The following is a 21974-nucleotide window of genomic DNA, read 5'->3' as shown; positions in this document are numbered from 1 at the left end:
TAAATATAGTTCTCTGCTACAATATTGGTTTGAAAACATACAAATAACTTAGGGAAAGGAGTCTTTGAAACTGAAGGAAATTGTGTTTTAAGTATAACTGACATACAATGTTATGTTAGTTTCAGGTGTAAAACAGTGATTCAACAAGTTTATACATTATGTTACATTCACCACAAGTATTGCTACCATCTGTCACCATACAACCCTATTATATTCCCTATGTATTACGTTTATTCCCATGACTTATTCATTCCATAATTAGAAGACTGTATCTTCCACTCCCCTTCACCCATTCCCTCACCCTCTCCCCTCTGGTAACTACCAGTTTGTTCTCTGTGTTTATAGGCCTGGTTCTGCTTTTTGTTTGTTTGCTTATTCATTTGTAAGGAAACGTTTTTTAAAAAATCAGTGGAAATAGCTGATACATCATTTTCTTCATAGCATTCAGTTAATTTTATTGTAGCTTTGTGGTTTTTCCTATATATTAAACAATAAAAATAAATCAGACTTCTAATGAGGAATTTAAAAAATTATGCTATTTTCCATTAAACCAGTTTTGTGTTTAAAAATTTATGGTAATTTATTTTATTCTATTTTAGGTCATTTCCACCTAAACTATGAAAAAGCTATGGCAAGGATTTTTATTGGTTCTTAGCATTTTGAGCATCCCAGTGTTTACTAAAATTTCAGGATATTCTTCATCTCTTTCTCTGAATGTTATGGAGACATTATCAGTTCTTTAAGGTGATTCTGTATTGCTGCTATATAACCCCTGCATAAATCAGAGAGGGTGCACATACATACAAACACACCAAACGAAACTTTGGCAGTCTGCAAATGGTGCTTAACAGTTTTTGGAGACTTGGAAGAAAAAAATAAGATCAATGACAGCAAAAACTGATCAGTACTATTTTGGCAGTATCTCTCCATATATTGTGTATAAAAACTGCCTCAATGGTATTAACATAATTCTTTGATTTGAGACACAATTAGCTAGAGGATCCATTTGTAACAATATATTTTTTATATTCTGTGTACCTTCAGGATAACTTCCATCATCATAAATATAAATTTGTTTTTATAATAGCATATTAGCTAATTATTTTTGTATTTTGGATTCTTCAAATCTAGGAAATCAAGATTTCCTAACATTCAGTTATAAAATATGTTACATTTGAAGACACACTTCCAAGAAATAGTAAATTAAATTGTGCTCCCAAACTGCTCCTATACATAATACTAAATTATGTTATGTAAATTCATAACATTTAGACTTCATTTTTCTCATACAATTTTTCCTCATTCAGGTAAAAGATACAATGATTTGACTATCAATATATATTTCACATTCAAAAGTTGAACTTTTTGGGGTACCTGGGTGGCTCAGTAGGTTAAGCGTCTCACTTCGGCTCAGGTCATGATTTCATAGTTTGTGAATTCAAGACCCACATTGGGCTCTCTGCTGTCAGTGTAGAGCTTGCTTTGTACCCTCTCTCCCCCTCTCTCCCTGCCCCTCCCCCACTTGTGCTCTCTCTGTCTCTTCTCTCTCTCAAAAATAAATAAACATTAAAAAAAAGTGTTATAAAAAATTTGAACTTTTTGTAGTTTAGAATCCATATTCACTAATCAACACACCATTAAATAAAGATCCTTCATCTTTGTCATTGTTTTTCAATTGTGTTTTAAAAATCACTTTTTAAAACTATTAATTGTGTAAATATTCCATCATAAATCAATGCTCTAAAATCACTATTTGAAATAAATTACCTTTTCCAGTAACCAACCATGTCACAAAGGCCAGTTGAGTCATTTCTACTCCTATTATTCTGTCACATCTAATTTGAAATAAAGCAGTTTCACAGTGTATACTGTGTTAGAGTGAACACAAGAACTTGCTGAACTCTGTTGAACCTATGGAGAAGGAATAAAAGAATAAACAGTCTTATTATGGTGAAACTATAGGGATTAATATGTTTACTTCAAAATTATATTTAACAACCATATGATACTAAGAACTCAAATGATTCCTTTTTAAAAGCAAGGACCAAGATACCACAGAGCTGATGGATTTATACAGTACTGCCAAGCATTAATTATACTGCAGAGACCATAACACCCATCATTTGGGCTGTTCAGTGGATGCCTGCTAGCAAGGTGTTAAAAGATCTACCTCCTACAGTTTAAACACCCAAACATAGATTCTGACATGCTTGTCGGAGATAAAAGAAATATATTCACCAATGAATTAACTGAACTCCAGAAAGTTACCAACCATTGCCTTATCATTCATTTCTTTTTTTCTTTTCTTCCCTGGCTTCTCAATACAATGAAAAACACGACCAAGAAATTTTGAATGGGGATAAGCATCAAAGTTATAATTAAAGTAGTTGATTACTTTTCAAATGGTGACACTCCACTTTTTATTTCTATCATTTTTTTCTATAGTGCACAAAAATATGAAAAATGTGAACTCTATTCCCTTTCCCTTCTTCCTCATCCCCAAAATATTACGTGTAGTAATTGTACTGTGAATTACCACATCCCAACTAAGGTAATAACACATTAGTTTACAAAATCATTTATAGAAATGGGTGGTTAGGGATAGCTTTGCCTGGTAGGCTCTCTTATAGGACCTTCATGTTATCCAGACTTTAACCTTAGGATAGATGATAACAGAAATAATATCCATATATTCCAAGACTAAGCAATCATTTTGTTTGACTTTACTGAGGAATAATTGACAATTATAATGGTATAAATTTAAAGCATATAACATGGTGACTTGTTACACATATAAATTGTAGAATGATTACTAAAATCACCTCACATAACTAATGTAGGTAATATTTTTGTGTGTGTGGTGAGTGTGTAAGATCTATTTTCAACAACTTTCAAGTATACGATACTGTATTAACTCTAGCCACCATGCTATACATTCAATTCTCAAAATATATTTTTCTGAAATAAGTAACTGAAATCTTGTGCCTTTTAACCTACATTACTCCATTGCCTCCTCCCTCCAGGCCCTAGTAAACATCATTCTCTTCTCTGTTTCTATAAAAATGTTTCTTTTTTTTTTTATTTTTAGAGTCACCTATATGTGACACCATCCAGTATTTGTCTTTCTCTTTTTGTCTTATTTCACTTAGCCTAATGTACTCCAGATTCATCTGTGTCAAGATTCACCAACCTGGACCATAATATGAGGTCAATTTGATTGTAAATGAATGAATTACAGGAACATGCAGTAATATCAGCCTGGTTTTAGGAAATCAGAACCCATCAAAATATCCCCATGCTGTCACTGGGAGTCCCAAAAGACTGCCATATGTGAGCCTTCAAAGGTTTAGCATCTAGTCAGAGACAGATGGGGAAAACAATCAAAGCAACACTGAAAGGGAAATCTAGAGGTGACAAATATTTTAAACAATTTTTAACAGATTGTTCAAAGCTGAAAACCCTTTTATTCTACTGCAAATATCTCTTCTCCATAACTCCTCTCTGGTCGAAGTGGGTACTCCAGCCTGGACCAGCCCTGTGGCCACTGGTGTAGACAGAGCAGAAAACCTCAGATCAAGGCAGTAGTCTCACCAGGCTGAGGGCACATCTCCCTTTATTTTCTCCCATCTCCTCTCAACCACCCATCTCACCATAATTTTAATGAAGTTGATTTGAAGTCACAGTGTGGCTGCTGCCCCTGTATGGTGGTATCTCTTGTCAAAGTCAGTCACCAAGTATTATTTGCCCTTTTCCTTATACCATGTTCTGTCTTCCTCTTGTCTAGCTACTGGTGACGCCTCAGTGCTGGTGCCATGAAAAGCCCACCATCTATGTTGACTATGAAAGTCTCTAATTTACTACTATCTAGACTCTAAGAAGAGATGTTGAGAAGGCCATGGTCTCCAGCTCTTACCCTCATTTTGTTACATGGGCCTTAAAGTTACTCTGCTTGGTCTAGAATTTCACAAAGTCTGTATGAAAAAGTTCCCATAAGTTTCTGTCTCTTTCAGTTCTAACCATAGAGATCTAACTTCTCTTTAGAATTTCTGAAAGAGATGAATATCAGCTACTTTATACCCTCTCTCATAAGACTACCATTATTCCTTCTTCACAGTTAAGGCAGTTGGTTTTTACTCATATATATAGTTGCAACCTATGCTGAGGAAAGAGAGTGAGGATTAAATTAAAAAGATGCCAACACTAAATATATGTGTCCTGAATAATTTGCATTTTTCAGATCTGTTCTGCACCCCTTTTCCTTCTTGGTCTGTGACTTTGAGACTAACCTTTGTGGGTTGAACCAACACATTCTCTTTTGAAGTTTTTAGTCAATGAGAAGCAAGGAGGAATGCGAGATCAGATTATCCATCCTGCTGGCTGCCTCTCAGACAGATCACAGCAGTTGGCAGTATTGCTCCTACCCAGCGCATAGCTTCTATCACCTATCAGGTGGTCTTCTCCTGTATCTGTTTTCTCTGATTCTCAAGTAATTACTCCTCCTTGGCTTCAAGTTTAGAAGTCATAATGGATCTCCACTGTTACTAATGTTAGTGTTCTTTACCAACTCTTATTGGTTTCCTTGTAAACTCTTCTCAATTTCCTTGTTTAGATGTGGAATCAATTACTAGCAAGGGTGATAATACAATCTGTTCTCTATCATGGTGACTTAAATGTGGCAGTACCTTAGAAAGAAAAAATATAAAAATATCTAGATCAGTTGGGGAACCCCCCCCCCCACAATCACAGCTAAGGAGCTCAGTATGGATCCTCTGTAAATACTAGCTTCTCATTTTTTCCCATTTGCAAACATCCTTCTTTTCCTATTTTCAACATTCCTATCTTAGCTGATTAAGACAAATATTAACTAGCTTAATTTAATGAATATTTTGTTTGTTTGTGAATTAATAATGTGAAATGATTCATTTGAAATATCAGATCAGAGATTTTTTTTCTATATGGTGAGAAATTCATGTTCAAAAGCCTAAAAGATAGTTTTTGAGAAATTATTGTAAATAAAAACAGTCAACCTGGTTCTTCCCTGCATTGTGGAGAGCACTTAGTCCCTGAATATCCCCACCAAGAATACTCTTCAGAGATAATCACTGTGTGGTAAGTTAGGGACAAGGCACAATCACAAATTTTGATACATTTGTGATTTCTGAAAAAGACATGATATGAAAGAAAAGGCCACTAAGTACCATTGCTCCTTTTTGTGAGAGAATCCCCTTGGTGAGTACAATTCCCAAAGCATCCTGTAGGATTTAAAGCAATATTTCAGAAGTCTACTTAATGTATGTTAGAATGAATCATCTTCACTCTCACTGCTTCTCTGCTCCTAAGCGTAACTCTCCAAGGATTTCTTTACATGAAAACCCATTTCTCCAGACAATTTTACAGTATTTTACAAATTAAGTTATTGGAAAGCTTTAATAATATAGTTGAATATAATAGTTTTCAAATGTCATTTATAATTCCACTGTCACAAATATAAATTATTAGGGTATTGTATTTGAAGTCATACTGTTCATGCAATTTTATTTTCAATTGTTTTGTCAATACTATGTTATAAGCATTTGATCATATAGTTAGAAGTTTCAAAAAGATACTTTCATACTATATAATATTCTCTTATGTATAATTATATCATATAATTGTCAAATACTATATATAAATTATTACATATATATATATAGTGTGTATATATATACATATATACATATATACAGTATATGTTGTATATAGTACATATATACAGTATATGTACTATATATATATATGTACAGTATATATATACTGTATATATGTACTATAAAGTCCCGAATGATTCCCGGTTAGATATTTAGAAGGTTTTCAGTTACTAATTATATTTTAGATTATTTTATTATTGGTTTCTTTAAAGCATGACTCCTAGGAGTCAGACAATAGACATGTTTTTAACTCTTGGTATTTACTGTAAATTCCATTTCAGTATCATTATTTACACTTCTCACCAAGAAGACAGATGTTTCTTATTTGTATAATTTTTTTAAATGTTTATTTATTCCTGAGAAGGGGAGGGAGAAAAAGTGGGACGGTAGTAGGGAGGGAGGGGGAGGGGGAGAAGGAGAGGGAGAGGAAGAGGAAGAGGAAGAGGGAGAGGGAGAGAGAGAGAGAGAGAGAGAGAGAACACAAGTGGGGGAGGGGCAGAGAGAGAGGGAGACACAGAATCTGTAGCAGGCTCCAGGCTCTGAGCTGTCAGCACAGAGCCTGGTGGGGCTCAAACTCACCAACTGCAAGATCATGACCTGAGCCAAAGTCGGATGCTTAACCGACTGAACTACCCATGCTCCCAACACACTGCCCCATTTCTTAATTCTACATCTTGGGCAGTTTACACAGTAAGCATCCAATGTAGATATACACATTTGGTATTAGATAAGTTTCAAAGCATTTGTATTGAGAAACTGAAAAAATACTGTCTCGAATATTGTTTTTAAGGTTATTCTTGTGCCACTTATGAAAATATGAAAAATTTGATCTATTATGTATCTTGCTCTTGAATATGTATCATTTATTCTGAGTCTTGTGATTTTCTGCCACCAACATAAATTAATAATACTTTAATTGCCTCGACAAAACAACTTCTTGGGAAATCTAAGTTTTATATCTTCATGTATATCACTAATTTTAAGAAAAAAGAAAACTGAAAATCTTTTATTTCATCTGAAGTGTTATAAAATATGTTTGTCAGGTTTAAAAATTTCAGAGGATCCTTAAAATATGACAGTACAAAGACTAAGTCATACTTTAAATGCTATCTCTAACTTCATTTCCATTATAGTTTCGCTCCTAAAGGTTGAAGTATACAAAAATATATATTGATAACATTTTATCTTCATAAACTTAAGACATTCACTCAAGCCATTCTGCAACACAATTTTCAGTTTCTGACCTTCTGGTTGGTCTGTTAACATCCAGGACATCCGAGCATGTTGCCATATGTTACAACAACTTGCTTCCGAAAATGTGATACATGGTGCCTGGCTTTATTCACCCTAATGGCAAATGAAGGTCCAGAACACCACTTTCATTAAAAAGGAAATGGTAATAAGAAATTTGCAAACTGTGTCCCTCACTGCAGAATCATTTCCAAAGCCATTTTATTCATTTATTTGTGTTTCCTAATCAGACTTATCCTCTGACATCTTAAGCCTAAGTCAGGGCTCTCCTGATGAGAAAAAGTTGTTTCTCTGCTCACATGTGAGAAGAATAAATTGTAGGCGAATGTGAATTGCCATTGCCTGGGACAGAAATACGGTGTCAGGAAGTTCCTGTTTAACTTCCCTGTTCAATATTTAGTGGCACACTGGGAAGTCAAAGCCAGAAATTCAAGGAGCCAGCTGGCACTGTAGAGAACAATTTGGCCTTGGAACTTCCCCTTTGTGAGGATGAAATGAGACAAGCATGAAACTCCTTAAAAAAGATTAAAATGTTATAGACAAATGAAAGGTATTAATAGTTGGGTCAAATTAATTTGGGGGACAAAAGAGCCTTTTTTCCTTGCATTTAAAGATAGTGCTGGGAGTACAACTGAGCCCCAAAATGGACCTTTAAAAGGCTTTAACATAATTGCTGGAAAAAACAAGCCCAGTGGCTTTTTTAATGCCTTTTGAAGGCATACAAGAGACATAAATAATGGGATCCAGATGAGCAACTATATAGGACCAAACAAAGTGGAAAGCTCATAGGCCACAAATTGATTTGCTTTGTGTGCTTTAGACAAAACTGCTTTTTAGAAGTATAGTTGTAGTGATCACTTTATGAGGGAAACTACTGTGTGTGTGTCATTCCTTATGGTGTCTCCAGGACCTTAAGAAGGGCCTGGCATAAAAAAAAATAGTCTTTTGAGTTCGTAAATGTAAATTTTATGTAAATGTAAAATGTAAATGTATTTTGTCTAAACGTCCTCTAATTACCAGACCTCTTTAACAAATTACCCTTAAGATCATTACTCTCACCACTGTTGTCTTAAAGCAGAACCACAGAATTCAGAAAGGTGAGCTAACAGTCCAGATAAGCAGAATATACCCCTACCACTGACCTCAAAATGATGTTCCAATTTATCTAAAGATATTCTTCTCTTTGCCATTCCTGAGCTCATACAACCAACGTCAAGTCCATCTGCCTTGTCATGATATCTCAAAGGATCAATACTTTTCAAGTTTTTATAATACTTCCCTGCTAAATTGAGTTTTTTAGTAGCTATTCATATCACATACAGTAAAACCTGAGATTGTGAGTAACTTGTTCTGTGGGTGTTCTGCAAGATGAGCAAACATTTCTAATAAATTTTAATTTGATAAATGAGCAATCTCTTGCAACATGAGTAGTACATGATGCCAAACATCACACGATCACAACTAAGCCAATGGTTCTTCTCTCTCTCTCTCTCTCTCACTATGGGATTGTGGGTGATGGTCAATGCAATATCACATTTCCACAAAATCCTTAAAAGGAGGCAAAGCAAGTGTTATTGGATAGGTTCTTATTATAATTCCAGGAAAAGAAAAAGATTCCATTGAGCCAATAGATAGCAGTGATTCCATTAGTGACAGTGAAAGTTGTCCTACATAATAACACTCATCTCTCTTGTCTTCCTCACACCAGCCACGAAGGTTTTCAAAGGTAAATGCAGGTTAATTTATTTTTCTTTATATTTTGCATTTTCTTTATTATTTTGTATTATATTACAGTATTATAATTATTTTTATATGAATATTTTTGAGTTGTAGAACAAATCATCTGAGTTTCCATTATTTCTTATGGGGAAATTCACTTTGATATACAAGTGCTTTGGATTACAAGCATGTTTTTTGGAATGAATTGTGTTCACAAACCATGGTTTTTCTGTATTTCTCTCATGCATATTCTTTTGATTTTTTATCTCTTACACTGCTCTAGGTTTTGCTTTAATAAGTATTGAAATAGCTCAGTGAAGCTGGTTTATTATGTGGTCATTACAGACAGGACATTTTGGGCTTATCCTTCCACTGAAATATTCCTACATTGCTGATAAAGAGCAAAAGGGCAAAGCTCAAAAGATGGAATAAGCACATGTTCCCTTGGGATTATCCATGGAGGCCACTTGAAGGAAGTCAGAGTTCCCATAGACTTGACACCAGTGCAGTTAACTGACCAACGAGAATTCTGGTCCAACCTGCCTTCTGGGTGCAGAAATAATGCAGTTTTTCTCTTAACTCTTTCACCCATAGTTCCTAGTCATGATCTTTTCTTACCAAATCACTTACCTGGCTTATTGGCTGTATAAATTTCCTAGAGACACTATAATGAATTGCCACACATTTGATGGCTTAAAACAACAGAAATTTATCACTTAGTAAGTTTTGAAGGACAAAAATCTACAATCAAAGGGTTAGCAGGGTCACAATCCCTCTGAACTTTCTTGGGGAGAATTCTCCCCTGCCTCTTTCAGCTACTGGTGGTTCCATGTGTCCTTGGCTTGTGTCTCCATCACTACAATTTCTGCCTACATCTTTACGTGACCTTTTCCTCTGTATCTCCTTCTCTTCTTATAAATACTTTGTCATTAGATTTAAGGACAACTGTAATCCAGGATGATTACAACTTCAAAAATTTCTTTTCCAAAAACAGCCAGATTCACAGATTCTGGGTCATAAACATACCTTTTGGGGGATTACAACTGAACCCACTAGCTGACAGATTCGGGAAAACTAATATTCAGGATCCTCAGTGGATCCCTCTTCCACAGCTGCTCTGTGTTCCAACTTTCCCCTCACTGTACCAAAAGCTGTATTTGTTCTCTTCCCTCATAGTAACCTTTGTGAAAAAGTCTCAATAGAGCATTTATTTGAGTCCGAATAATAAGCAATTGAAAACTCAACCCTAGAGAAATAGAGGCCTAGAGAGTCACAGAATAAACTCCTCTGAATCTCCTCCCTTGTGAGTAACACAATGACGTTTACGTTCAGTCAAGGGCTGAATAACTGCTCTCCCATTTAAAAAAAAAAAAAAGAGAGTCAAAATAAGTCAAAGGTGGTGATATTTAACACATTCATATGTATATTTTTTAATATTGAAAGATTATAGCCTGCTAGGTATACAGACATAAAACTTAGTATGAGCTTCCTGTATTTGGGTGTTTCATTTTACTATGTAGCCAGAATACATACATAATTTAAATCATAATAAAACAGCTAAATAGAAAAAAATTCAAATTTTGGCACAAATTGAAAGTGACGGATGATTATTTTCTGCAACCAAATCACCACTGGTGAGAGAAATGTGATTGTTGATTAGTGAATGTAGATTCTTCAGGGTGTAAGATATTGAGAACTGTGTATTGGGGATTATCTCACTATTGTCTCCATCCAAATGAGTGCCCCATCTTTTTCATATGCTGGGCAATACTGGCATTTGGTCTTTCCTTCATGCAAACTCTGTTCCTTTCTCCTTATTAGAATAACAAAAGGAGTACTACTGGATGCTAATATGATTTTAAAAATCAATTAAGAATTGGGAAAGAGGGGCACGTAGGTGGCTCAGTTGGTTAAGCATACAACTCTTGATTTCAGCTTAGGTCATGATCTTGTGGTTCCTGAGATTGAGCACCACGTCAGGCTCTGTGCTGACACTGCAGAGCCTGCTTGGGATTCTCTCTCTCCCTCTCTCTGACCCTCCCCCACTCATATGCATGCTCTCTCTCTCAAAATAAATAAACGTTTAAAAAATTGGGAAAGAGTGTAAACTATTAAGTAAATCATGCAATTAATGTTCAAGACCAACACACTTAGTACCTTCAAGTTTAGGATGGGCGGGGGGGCGGGGCAAGTATGTTGCTTCATTTGCATTCAAATGGGGATGACAGAGTCTGGGAAGACTCTGTATTATTTAATCTTACATAATTTAACTCAATACTAAGGCTTCTAGGGAGTCACTTTTTACATTAAAAAAGGGTCTTGTTTTAGTCTAAGGATTATAGACTGAAATTATTTTCTCTCTGGTTGAATTTGAAACAAACCAGGTACTATGTGTTGCTTATTGGAGTGAGAAAAGTGACATCTGTAAAGTCGTATTACTCACTTGATTCAACTAGCTCTATGACTGATCCTTAGAGAGATAAGGGACATTTTCATTGACCCTCAAACAACTGTTTACAGATTGGAGACAGTCTGATTTTGACATACTGCTCCTAACTACATCACTGTCATTTAAATAAAATATACATTATTGCACACAGAAATTAATACAAGAGGAGAATTTTGTTTCATGCTTAGTTTAGACACTTATAAAGTATATAGTTATAGCTCTGCAAGTATCTAGAATAGGCAAGTAAAGAAAATTTAGGTCTTAGTTATCTAACATGTCATTGTGTTATGGATTGGATTGTGTCTCCCTAAAATTCATATTTTAAAGTTCCAACCACCAATGTGACTGTATTTCAAAATAGGGACTTTATGGATGTATTTAAGGTTCAGTGAAACCATTGAATTAGATAGAACAAAAGTCCTTATAAGAAGAGAAAGAGACTCCAAAGGTCTGTCTCTACATGATCATAGAGGAAAGGCCATGTGAGGATACAGCAGGAAGGCAACTGTCTAGAAGTCAGGAAGAGAGCTCTCATCAGAAGCTGAATTAGCTGGCACCTTGATCATGGATTTCTAGTCTCTATAACAGTGAGGAAATAAATGTCTGGTTGTTTAAACCACCTAGTCTGTGGTATTTTGTTATGGTAGCCCGAGCAAACTCATACACAGCACAAAGTCTGATTGGTACGCATTATCCTATATAATTACCTTACTTTGTACTTTGCTGTCCACCTCTAGTTATAACCATAATGTCAACGTCTGATGGAAATGATTTCATCTGTGACTTTGCTGAGACATAGTTAAAGCATTTCATTTTGCAGAGTGTGGGAAATGATTTTGAGTTTAATCCAGTTCTTAAAAGACAAAAGTTGGCATCACAAAAACTCCCATCATCACTGGCACTAATTAGTCTCCTTCCTGACAGCTGAAGTAGGTATGACTAGGGCTGAATATTAATCCAAGATGGAAACAAAAAACGTTCTTTCCCTCAGAGTTGATCTTTCTTTCTCACGGTTGAGATATATTTCCTCAGAAGCCCAGGGAAACTTATTCTTTGTCCTTCTGGTTTTTCTGACCAATTAAGGTATTTTATTCTTCTGTCATTATGACATATTCGATTGCAAGAAACTATCATAGCAGAGTTATAAAAAAAAACTTGTGATTCCTATATAAAAAGTGATGCACAACTGTAATTTATCTTGAAAACTAAAACACCTGAGTAACACAAAACATTTTTTTTCAAATTAGAAAATGCATACAATGTTTATTCCTTACATCTTCAAAATGAGTTTAAAAAATACCAAAATGGCTTTACTTTACTGCAAAGAATGGATCAAAGTATTCATGAAATCCATTAATCACTGAAAGTTCAAATCACTTGACCATCAGGTGGGTCTTTTCTTTCTATATAGCTTACTTAGCACTTCCACTTTGTACTCTGAATTTGCAAAGTGCTTATCAGCCTTATTAGTTAACCCTTGTAATGTGTCCATGAAGTAGATGGATGGCAAGCATTAGTGTGACATACATTAGTGTACTCCTTTGAGAGATGCTAGCAATGAAGCACATGGAGGTTAAATGATTGCTACACGATTGCCCATCAAGTCTAAAGAAAAAAGTCTTGGTCTCAATTTCCTACTTTCTAACCTTTAGCAATAACAAGGATAAGACTAAATGTAAGATCATCCACAAGAATCTAATGTGTATTCTCCTTTAAAAATGAAAGCTCTCAAAGGCATTTTCTTAGGGTACTGAAAATCTATCCATTGAGCAACTATATTAGATATATATTTCTTTGTCACTTCCCCATTTAAGATGGGATCATCTTAAAAGGCTATGACATAAATTGTTGTGGAAAAGATCGATTAGTTTAAAAGCTTTTTCCTTTTAACAGATCAGATAGTCATTATATTTCACCCTTTTGCGTGTGATTTTCATTGAGCCATTTTAATCATTTACTCATTTGAAAAAATTTCACCAAAACCAAGAGGTTCTACAAATCTATTTATCACCTCTGGCTTTCCTTGCTAATCACTGGGCTTGAACTTCTGGGAATTGGGGACAACTGCCTGACTATGGAATCCATTTCTTTAGAAGATGTTTTTTTTTTTTTTTTTTTTTTAAAGAGCTCTTCATTTCTCTTCATGAGTCAGACTATCTCATTTATAATCCTTTCTCTCATTTGAGAACATCATTAGGGAATGTTTATGAGAAATGAAAGAAGGATATGTTTTGAACCTGAGGGTAAAAAGAAAGAGATTATCGTCAGCTTAATGGGAAGAAGAATAAATGGTTCACTTCTTTTGACAGATAAGTCATTTAATTTCACATTTTCCCCAGTATTTTACCCCTTTTGTTATTTTACACCTGCTTGACACCTTTATTTGGAAATGGATCCAGAGAAAAAAATATCCATGGTAAAATTCATGGTATTTCATTGGCTCTTTTATGACATAAATGACAAACTGATGGGAAATAAAGCTAAAAGGAGTTTGATACAATGAAATTCATAGATATGAATTATTCACCTCTCTTAATCCCAAACTTGGAAATTGTAGCATATTGAAATAGTTGGAGAGTATGATAAAATAATGACTGATATTTGTATAAGTTTTTGCAATTGTATTCAGTATTTAATTTGATCCTTACACTAACTTTGAGAAGTTGTTATTATATATCATATTTTCTCTTTGAAGAAAATATAGCCCAAAGAACTAGACTTGTCCAAGTCACATGGATGATAACTTAAAAGTACTAAAGCCAGGACATGAACCTTTTGATACCAAGTCCAAAGTAATTATCCTTAGTATTTCATATCACTATTTTATACTGTGGATCTATGGAGAATATACACAAATAAATCTTGGAGTATGTGCAATAACATCTGTTACACCTAAAACAATAAATATGAAAGTTATGACTGAGAAAATGCCAATAAAAATCTTGATAAATGTTTCTCATATCAACCCAATAGGATGTAGACCAAAATATCTTACATTTGCAATAAACTGTTGAGGATTTTCAACAACTCTCTTATCTGCAATTAACCAAGTGGGTGGTTTCCAAATGAAAATTGATCCAGAAATGTTTCTTGTGATTATTGCACAAGAGCTAAAATTACATTAAAAAGCTCCAAAGTATATCTATTCCAAAGTACTTGAGTATAAATTCAGTACCTGTCCACATGTCTAGGAATCCTGTTATATAGCCTAAAATTTTTTTGATACTTCACATATCTCCCTAATGGGCCATTAACGAGAGTTAATGTGCTTCCAAAAGGACCCATCCCATGACCAATAAATTCTGCTTTATGAAACTATGCCTTTGTGAAACCAAATCTCCAATGGCAATTTGTTGCCTACAGAATTGTCTAATCTTTTTACCCTGACATTGAAGGTCCATCAAGCCTGGTCCCAGTTTCCATCTCCAGCCTTCCCATAACTACCCATATTCATGAATCTACTGTTATTGTTAAACCCATCTCCTTCTCCTTCTTCAGATTTGTTCTGTGCCCTTTTAATTGGGCATCTAAAATATTTCACCCTTTTTTCTTGTGTATCAAAATCCTATTCATTTATTCCTATCCAACTTAAGATAGGATCCCTATAAAACCTTGTCTCTATTTTGAATTCCAGCTTTTAGGACATGTAATGTTATTTTGACATTTAAACTACATGGGCATTCTTGCATCATATTAGATATTTTTAAATTACTGGATTCATTTCACTTATGCACACTTCCACTTTTTAAGTGAATCAGTATGATCAAACATAATATTTACTAACAGCCATTCAATGTTAGGTCCAGACAACAGTTAAGCACTTTAAATACATTTCTTTGCTTAAAACAACAACCTAGAAGTTGGAAATGTTATTATTCCTATTTCACTAGTGAGAACCCTTAGACATAGAAAGATTAAGTTCCACAGCCAGTGTTACAGTTGTAAGATAATTAGCAAGAGAATATTTTGAAACCAGGCATTTTGGGGGCATCTGGGTGGCTCAGTGGCTTATGTATCTAACTCTTAATTTCAGCTCAGGTCATGATCTCATGGTTTGTGGGATCGAGCCCTGCATCACACTTTGTGAGAACAGCATGGAGCCTGCTTGGGATTCTTTCTCTGCCTGTACCCCACTCGTGTGTGCATGCACTTATACTCTCCCTCTCTGTCTCAAAATAAATACATAAACTTCAAAATATTTATAAACAAACAAAATATTTATAAACAAAAAAACAGGCATTTTTGACTTTAGAACTTAATTTTATCTTACCATACAACCTATATCAAGATTATAATTGATGATGGAAGTTATGAATTAAAATTATTTATATCCTAAATAGAGTGTTATATTCTGGATTGAGTTCCAGAAGAGAAGAAGGACATCAGTAGAAACTAATGAAATCCAAATAAAGTCTCTGATTTAGCTAAAAGTAATGAACCAAGGTTAATTTCTTAGTTTTGATAAAAGAACCATTGTTATAAAACATGTCGACATTAGCACAAGCTGGGTATACAAGAAGTCTCTGCATATTGTCATACCTTTTATATCTTCTCATAATTGATGTTCTAGTTATATCATCTCACCTATGTAACTTTCTACTCTTCTATAGCCTCATGATATTATCTTTACCTCTTTAAATGGAATGTCTTGTTTATATCTGTGTGTGTGCGTGTGTGTGTGTGTGCGTGACTACTTATTTTTGTTTCCTTCAACTTTGTTAACTTTAGGATGGTAGGCACCATGCCTCATAAATTGTTTGATTCCTCCCTAAATTTTGCTAAAGTATCTTATATATAATGACAGTATAAAAAAAATAGGTTAGATTAATTCCACTTTGAGATTGATAATTTGCAGGTAATTTCTGGAGTTGTGATAGATTTTCACATAGTCAATCATCCTCTTGCCTTTCTTTTTCATCAATGGTGTGTAGAAAGTTTGACTATTAAGTAAAACAGCTAAGTGAGTTATGTGAGCCCTAAACCACGGCACATGACACATTTGTAAAAATCCATCCCTGAATGATGAAATTAGACATTCTGGAGAATGAAATCCACTATTATGCAATGTCCATTACCTAAGACATTTAGATTTTGAATTCAGAAAATGGGATGTTTCTTCTCAAATACAAAACCATATTCTGATGCTTTTGCTTTTTTTTTTTTTCTTTTTTAAATTTCAAAATGCACTGGATCATAGTCTACTGGCATTTTAAAAGCAATTTCTTGGCCTGCGTAAGGGGCAGATTTGTGAAAAAGAATTTTAGACTCTATTCCTTTCTTTTGGTTATGGAAGTTTACCTGATAACCAAATGAACAGATCATGTAAGACTTTAAGACATAAGTTATGTGACTCCATAAAGGCAAAATCTTCCCCAGTGCCAGACTTCTCAGTTCTAACAGCAGCCAGCTTCAGCACATGTCTTAGTTGCGGTGGGTAAAGACAGTGGCAAGGGAGGCTCACAAATCCATCCCTCCTACTATATGAGCTCATCTCCTCCTGAGCTTGAAGGTAGTTTTTAAAATTAACCCCCCGGCGTTAGTGTGCCTTGCCTCATTGGTGGATATAACAAATCAGCGGCAGTTGGATTAGAATTCTTTGCCCTTGACACCTCAAAGTACTGTTCAGCCCACTGAGTTAATGGGACACTGCAACGGCAAATTACAGCATCCTGATCTCCGAATACGTTCAGACTTAAGAACAGAGTGACAGGACACGTCAAGTCATCAGCCAGGAAAGATTTCTCCACTCATGCCTTGAAAATGGGAATAAATGTGCAAATCTATACAATTGCGCTTCCTTTGCCATCTATCTTGTCAAAATGAAAATCGACATGGGAATCAAGTCAAATGTGCTTCAGAAGATTAGAAAGAAATAATGTATATTTTCCCTCTTGAGTCACACAGACCAACTATCACTTCCTGCTGTGCCAATTTGTCTTGGGCTAGTGGTTCTGAAGGTGAAACTTTGAAGGTCCTATGAATGAGAAGCCAGTACTATACAGAGTGAAATAAATACAGAAAGAGTCGTGTGTGGATAGAATTAGGTAGCCTAAAATAAACTGTAGTTTGCATTTTCTTTTTTGTTACTTTTAAGAGAATGTAGTGTTCTCTTAAATACTGTGAGAAATAATTTAAAAAGGAGCTGTAAGTTTTTATGTAAAAGCCTTTTTTCCTAATAAAATCAAGAAGGCTGTTTAGTTATCTTTAAGTCTTTTGTTCAATTTGTTTTTATTTGCCCTCAAGTCACCCCATAGCTCCCTTGTGCGTGAATGTGTGTGTGTGTGTGTGTGTGTGTGTGTGTGTGTGTGTGTTTGGTGGGGGAGGTTGCACTGGGGAAATGGGGGAGTCCTATAGGAAGAAAAGGAAAAGGTAAACTGATGAAAAAAACGTGAACTCTTTGAAGGATGAATTTTGGTCAGTGTCAAAAGCCAAATGTGATTCAATGTATAAACCACTCATTCATCACCTTGCCTATGCGCTTGCTTTTTCCACTAACACTGTTATATTCCTTTTAGTATACCCCTACCACCGTAGTAATTTACTCACTCTGTATAGATCCTTATTCTTTTTCAAGGAAATGACATGCTGCTCTCATTTCTAAGCCCAGATGTAATTTTTTAAAGAAGAAGACATTGGCATATTCAAAGTGAAGGGCAGATAGTTTTAAATTATGTTTTGCTTTTGTGAGATCACTTTTTAAAATCCATCAGGGTGACCTACATTGAAGACCCAAAATATTATAATCTCTCCACCCCTGCCCTTGAGACTTGCCAGCAAGTCAGTTTGTCTAGGAAAATCTCATTACCACAGGCCTCACTGTCCAAGCAACTGTTAGCAGAGAGCACGCAGGGAGAAAAGTAACCCAGTGACTGTCTGCAAATTGACACAGATTAACTGTTCTTTGTCCAGAGTCCTGGTGGAATACTGGAGAGCTGTAGAAAGTCATTTTCAGATACAACATTGAGAATAAGCTGAAGAAGGATATGTAAGGCATCCATGAAATGTAGGAAGTGCCACACAACCATAAGAACCATAAGTAAAATTAATTTGGCCCAAAACTATATCCCTAGAAACAGTTTTAAACAAGCCTCAACATGTTCCTGCAGCTGACGATTTATTTAATTGTGAAGGCTATTAAACCATTTGATTGCGATGGGTAAAATTCTGTGTGATTGTGGAGCCATATCCATAACCATAGGTTTATCTTTTCTCCTTGTATTCAACTGGGGACACTAACTGAATTCATCCACAAAGCACTGGATTTTATTGTGGATGGAGTTGGGTTCTTTCCAGGAATCAATTCCCATTTTAAACATAGGCCTAAAGTATCTGGGCTTCAGCCAGATGTTTCTGAGAGAAGGGTGATTAAAATGGCTGCTAGTTCCGTGGTGAATATTTTCCTCAACATTCTCACATTCTACCTTGAAGAGTTAAGATGAACCACAGTTCTGGATTACAGATTTCTGAGAGTTTATTTTAATTTACGTTAGTCTAAAAGAAATCTTAATGTGTATAAAAAGAACTTTGAGAGAACTTAAGTTTGAAATGAACATACGTTATATAATATTAAGGCTAATAAAATAGTATTGATCTATGCAAAGAGTGTACATTCTGTAATTATCACTATTTCAGATACATTTAAAAAAATTAAACTTATCACTAAGAACAACTTTGGAATTCTTACCATAAAGTTGAACATATTGGGAAGTCTTTAGTTCTAATGATATATCAGTGGGAAAGTTTGTGATACCAATTCAGAATATCTACATTTTTGAAGAAGTAGAAATGTAATGACAATTTCCCTCATGGGAGCCCATCTCTGATGAGTAACAAATACACATCTCAACACCAAAACCATACACCTTCAAATTTACAGGTGAAATGAAACTTTTTAGCAAATATGCTTTGGCCAAAAGTTTGCTTATTGAGTCACTTTTAATTTCCATAGCTGTGTGATACTTACAAAGAGCTCTGATCTTTCTATTGGTGTCTGCTCAACATCCACACATTAAATTGCAGGCATTTACTATACTCTTTGACATTTGTTATTTCCACTACATTTGTTACTTAAATTTCAGTCTTTAAATACTATTGTATAAATCTATCCACGCAAGGCTGGTGACTCAGCAGGTGTGATTGTCCTTTGTAATAATCCCTTTCCATAGGAAAGTACTGAAAGTATTAAAGCAATTTCATTATGAGGCATACTACTCTAGAAGTCTAGAAATCAAATTGTCCTCAAGTAGAGAAATTTAAATACCATGATCAACTTGTAGGAAGAATATTATTTTCACATTACAGAAAAAGAAATTGAGGATCAGAAAAATGTTCATTCTCAATGAAACCTAACCAATAAGGTAAGTAAGGCAGGATGGCTATGTTATAATTGCAGTGTCTCATGGAGTTCTTGGATAAGAACTAGAGATGACAGGGTCAAAGTGACTGGGCAAAACCTAAGCATCTATCCTCATTTAGAGCAAAACAGCTTGACTGCAACTGATTTATGTTGGAATTTCCAGTGAAAATTTGTTTGAATAAAATATAAATAACTTAGAAAACTTACTGCATGCTCAGTGACCATCATCTGAGTTTGCCTAGATGAGGGGGTTGTCAGGACACAAGAGTTTCAGTGCTAAAATGGAGAAAGTCCCAGAAAAAATGAGGATGAATTGGTTACCCTACTACTCTGCCTTCAATCAATATATTTATTTGTTGAAGCCTGGAAATTTAGCAGATGGGAAATAGTGTGCATGGAGGGTTCTAATTTATGTGGAACATGACCTTGATCCACAGCTTCCACGGTGATTCAGCATTACAAGAATATGCACACCTTGTCCAGGTCTTGACTTGGTACAAAAGAGATTCAACTATGTAATAACCCATCTGAATTTTCCTGTGTTCATCCTTTTTAAAAGCATATATAGATTTCAAAATTATACTGTTTTACTTTATTTCATTAGCACAAGGACTTTCAAATATTTTTTACCACAACCCACAGTAAGAAAGAAAATTTATAATGCTACTCAGTACACAGACCATAGATAACAGTTACAAATGTTTCATAGAGCACTTTTCGGTTTGTTACTAGCCTTTAGAACAGTTCATATAGTATGCCCTTATAATGTAGGGCCTTCAGGTGCTACTGAAGTTCAACATCATAGAATTCCATTCCTGCAATCTGCACCTCACAGCCATTACTCATCCTATGGCCTAAGGCTGTTGTTTCAAACTATAGCAAACATAAACATTATTAGAGAGTGTGTTAACTTGGTGATATTATGTTACATCATAGACACCTGGATTCTGGGCTTGATTATGGGCCAGGACCTAGAAATTTGATTTTGACAAGTAATGTGAACAATGGTAATTCTCTGGATATGCTGAAGAACATGGCCTTCGGGGCTACTGTCCTGAGCTATGCCATAGCTTCTATATTGTCATTGATTTACTCTCCTGCTAGTTCGTCATTCATCCAACTAGTAGGTGCCCAAAACTGTGAGGGACACTAGGGATACAGGCCTCACATAACTAGAACATAGTTGAAAGAAATGCAACATTTAGAATATGGCCATTCTTATTAACAAAGTTTATATAAGAGTTCAGTACAGATTTGTTTCTGTTTTTCCCACATAATAGGTAAACATTATGGAAATGCATCCAAAAAGAAAAAAGACACCATGTTTTTTTGCTGATTATAAAGATCACTTTCCTGTGAAGGAGGGCAAGATAAGGGGTGAGGCAACCTTTTGGAGATTGTTTTAACAATCCAGGTAAGGGATGGTTAGTTAATGTATTAAAGAGTAGTACTGAAGTTGGTCATGGGCACTCAGGATAGAACAGGCAATAAGAAGCATCATTTCTCATTGTTTAATAGGCAGGTGGACAAGCAGATGGTCATCCTGCTGCGGTGCAACATGTACTGTGCTAATGGTACTTATAAGTTACAATGATTGCAAAAGACTGGGACCCACTCAGAAACACTCTGGTATGCGTTGCAACTCTGTCAGAGCAAGAATTAGAGGAACCCAGGATGAGAATTTCACACTCAAATCAAGGAGGCTGGAATATAAAATGAGCTCAGAATCTTGAACTACCTTTGAATAAACGTAAAGACACAATACCATTTAACATTGCAATAGATTAAAGTCAAAGAAAGCAAAACTTCTTTGATAGTATCAAATAGTATCGTTTTATCTTCAATGTAAAACCCATATGATCTAAATCTAGATTCACAGAAGGCAGGGATGCTACTATATTTTTTCTCAATTTTATATAATCTTATGTAGTCTCTATATAACAGGATCATTTGTTGAAAATCCTCAGGACCTTCTCCTAGACAATCCAGAGATTGATGACTTTGCCCCCCCTGGCATTCCTATTCAATTAGGTAGAGGTCAGGGAGACATCTGCTTCATATTTCACCAATGAGGACTTCAATGGAAATGAAGTTCCTGGATTTTAGGTCTTGGCACACACAAAGCAAATTAGTCTTTCATATGTTAAAAAAAAAAGTAACAATTAGTTGACTTTCTCCACCAATTTCTTCATTAGATTAAAAAAATTCCCCTTATTATTTATTGCCTTATTTTGTTAGTTTTAGCTTTCCTCTCCAACCTTGCTGCTTACCCTCTTTATATACAGCTTGACTCTGGATCAAATGCAGTGGAGGGTCTCATTAAATGCTGAGCAGCCAGTTTTGACAAACTCTACCTTCACACAAGTTACACAAGAGAAATACATAATATAATTTTTATGGTTGACTGCCTTGAGAAAATTTAGCACACCAGAAGCATAATTCATCCAAGGGGAAAAAAAATCTCTTTAGCTGAGTTATTACCTGAGTGCGGCTCCACTGCTGGAAATAAAGT

General features: G+C 35.1%; 1 long non-coding RNA gene across 7 annotated transcripts in view; it reads right to left on the bottom strand.

Moving 5' to 3' along the window:
• The window catches only part of LOC122226005, a 232324-nt gene that overhangs the window by 183552 nt on the left and 26798 nt on the right, over nt 1–21974 (bottom strand). For all 7 annotated transcript variants that reach the window (XR_006205453.1, XR_006205448.1, XR_006205452.1 and 4 more), the window contains one exon: nt 1768–1911. This is a non-coding gene — a long non-coding RNA (uncharacterized LOC122226005). The remainder of the gene's footprint in view (nt 1–1767; nt 1912–21974) is intronic.

This window comes from Panthera leo, chromosome C1 (assembly GCF_018350215.1).
Source record: "Panthera leo isolate Ple1 chromosome C1, P.leo_Ple1_pat1.1, whole genome shotgun sequence".
Classification (NCBI taxonomy): domain Eukaryota; kingdom Metazoa; phylum Chordata; class Mammalia; order Carnivora; family Felidae; genus Panthera; species Panthera leo.
This window is presented reverse-complemented; position numbering and strand designations above follow the sequence as displayed.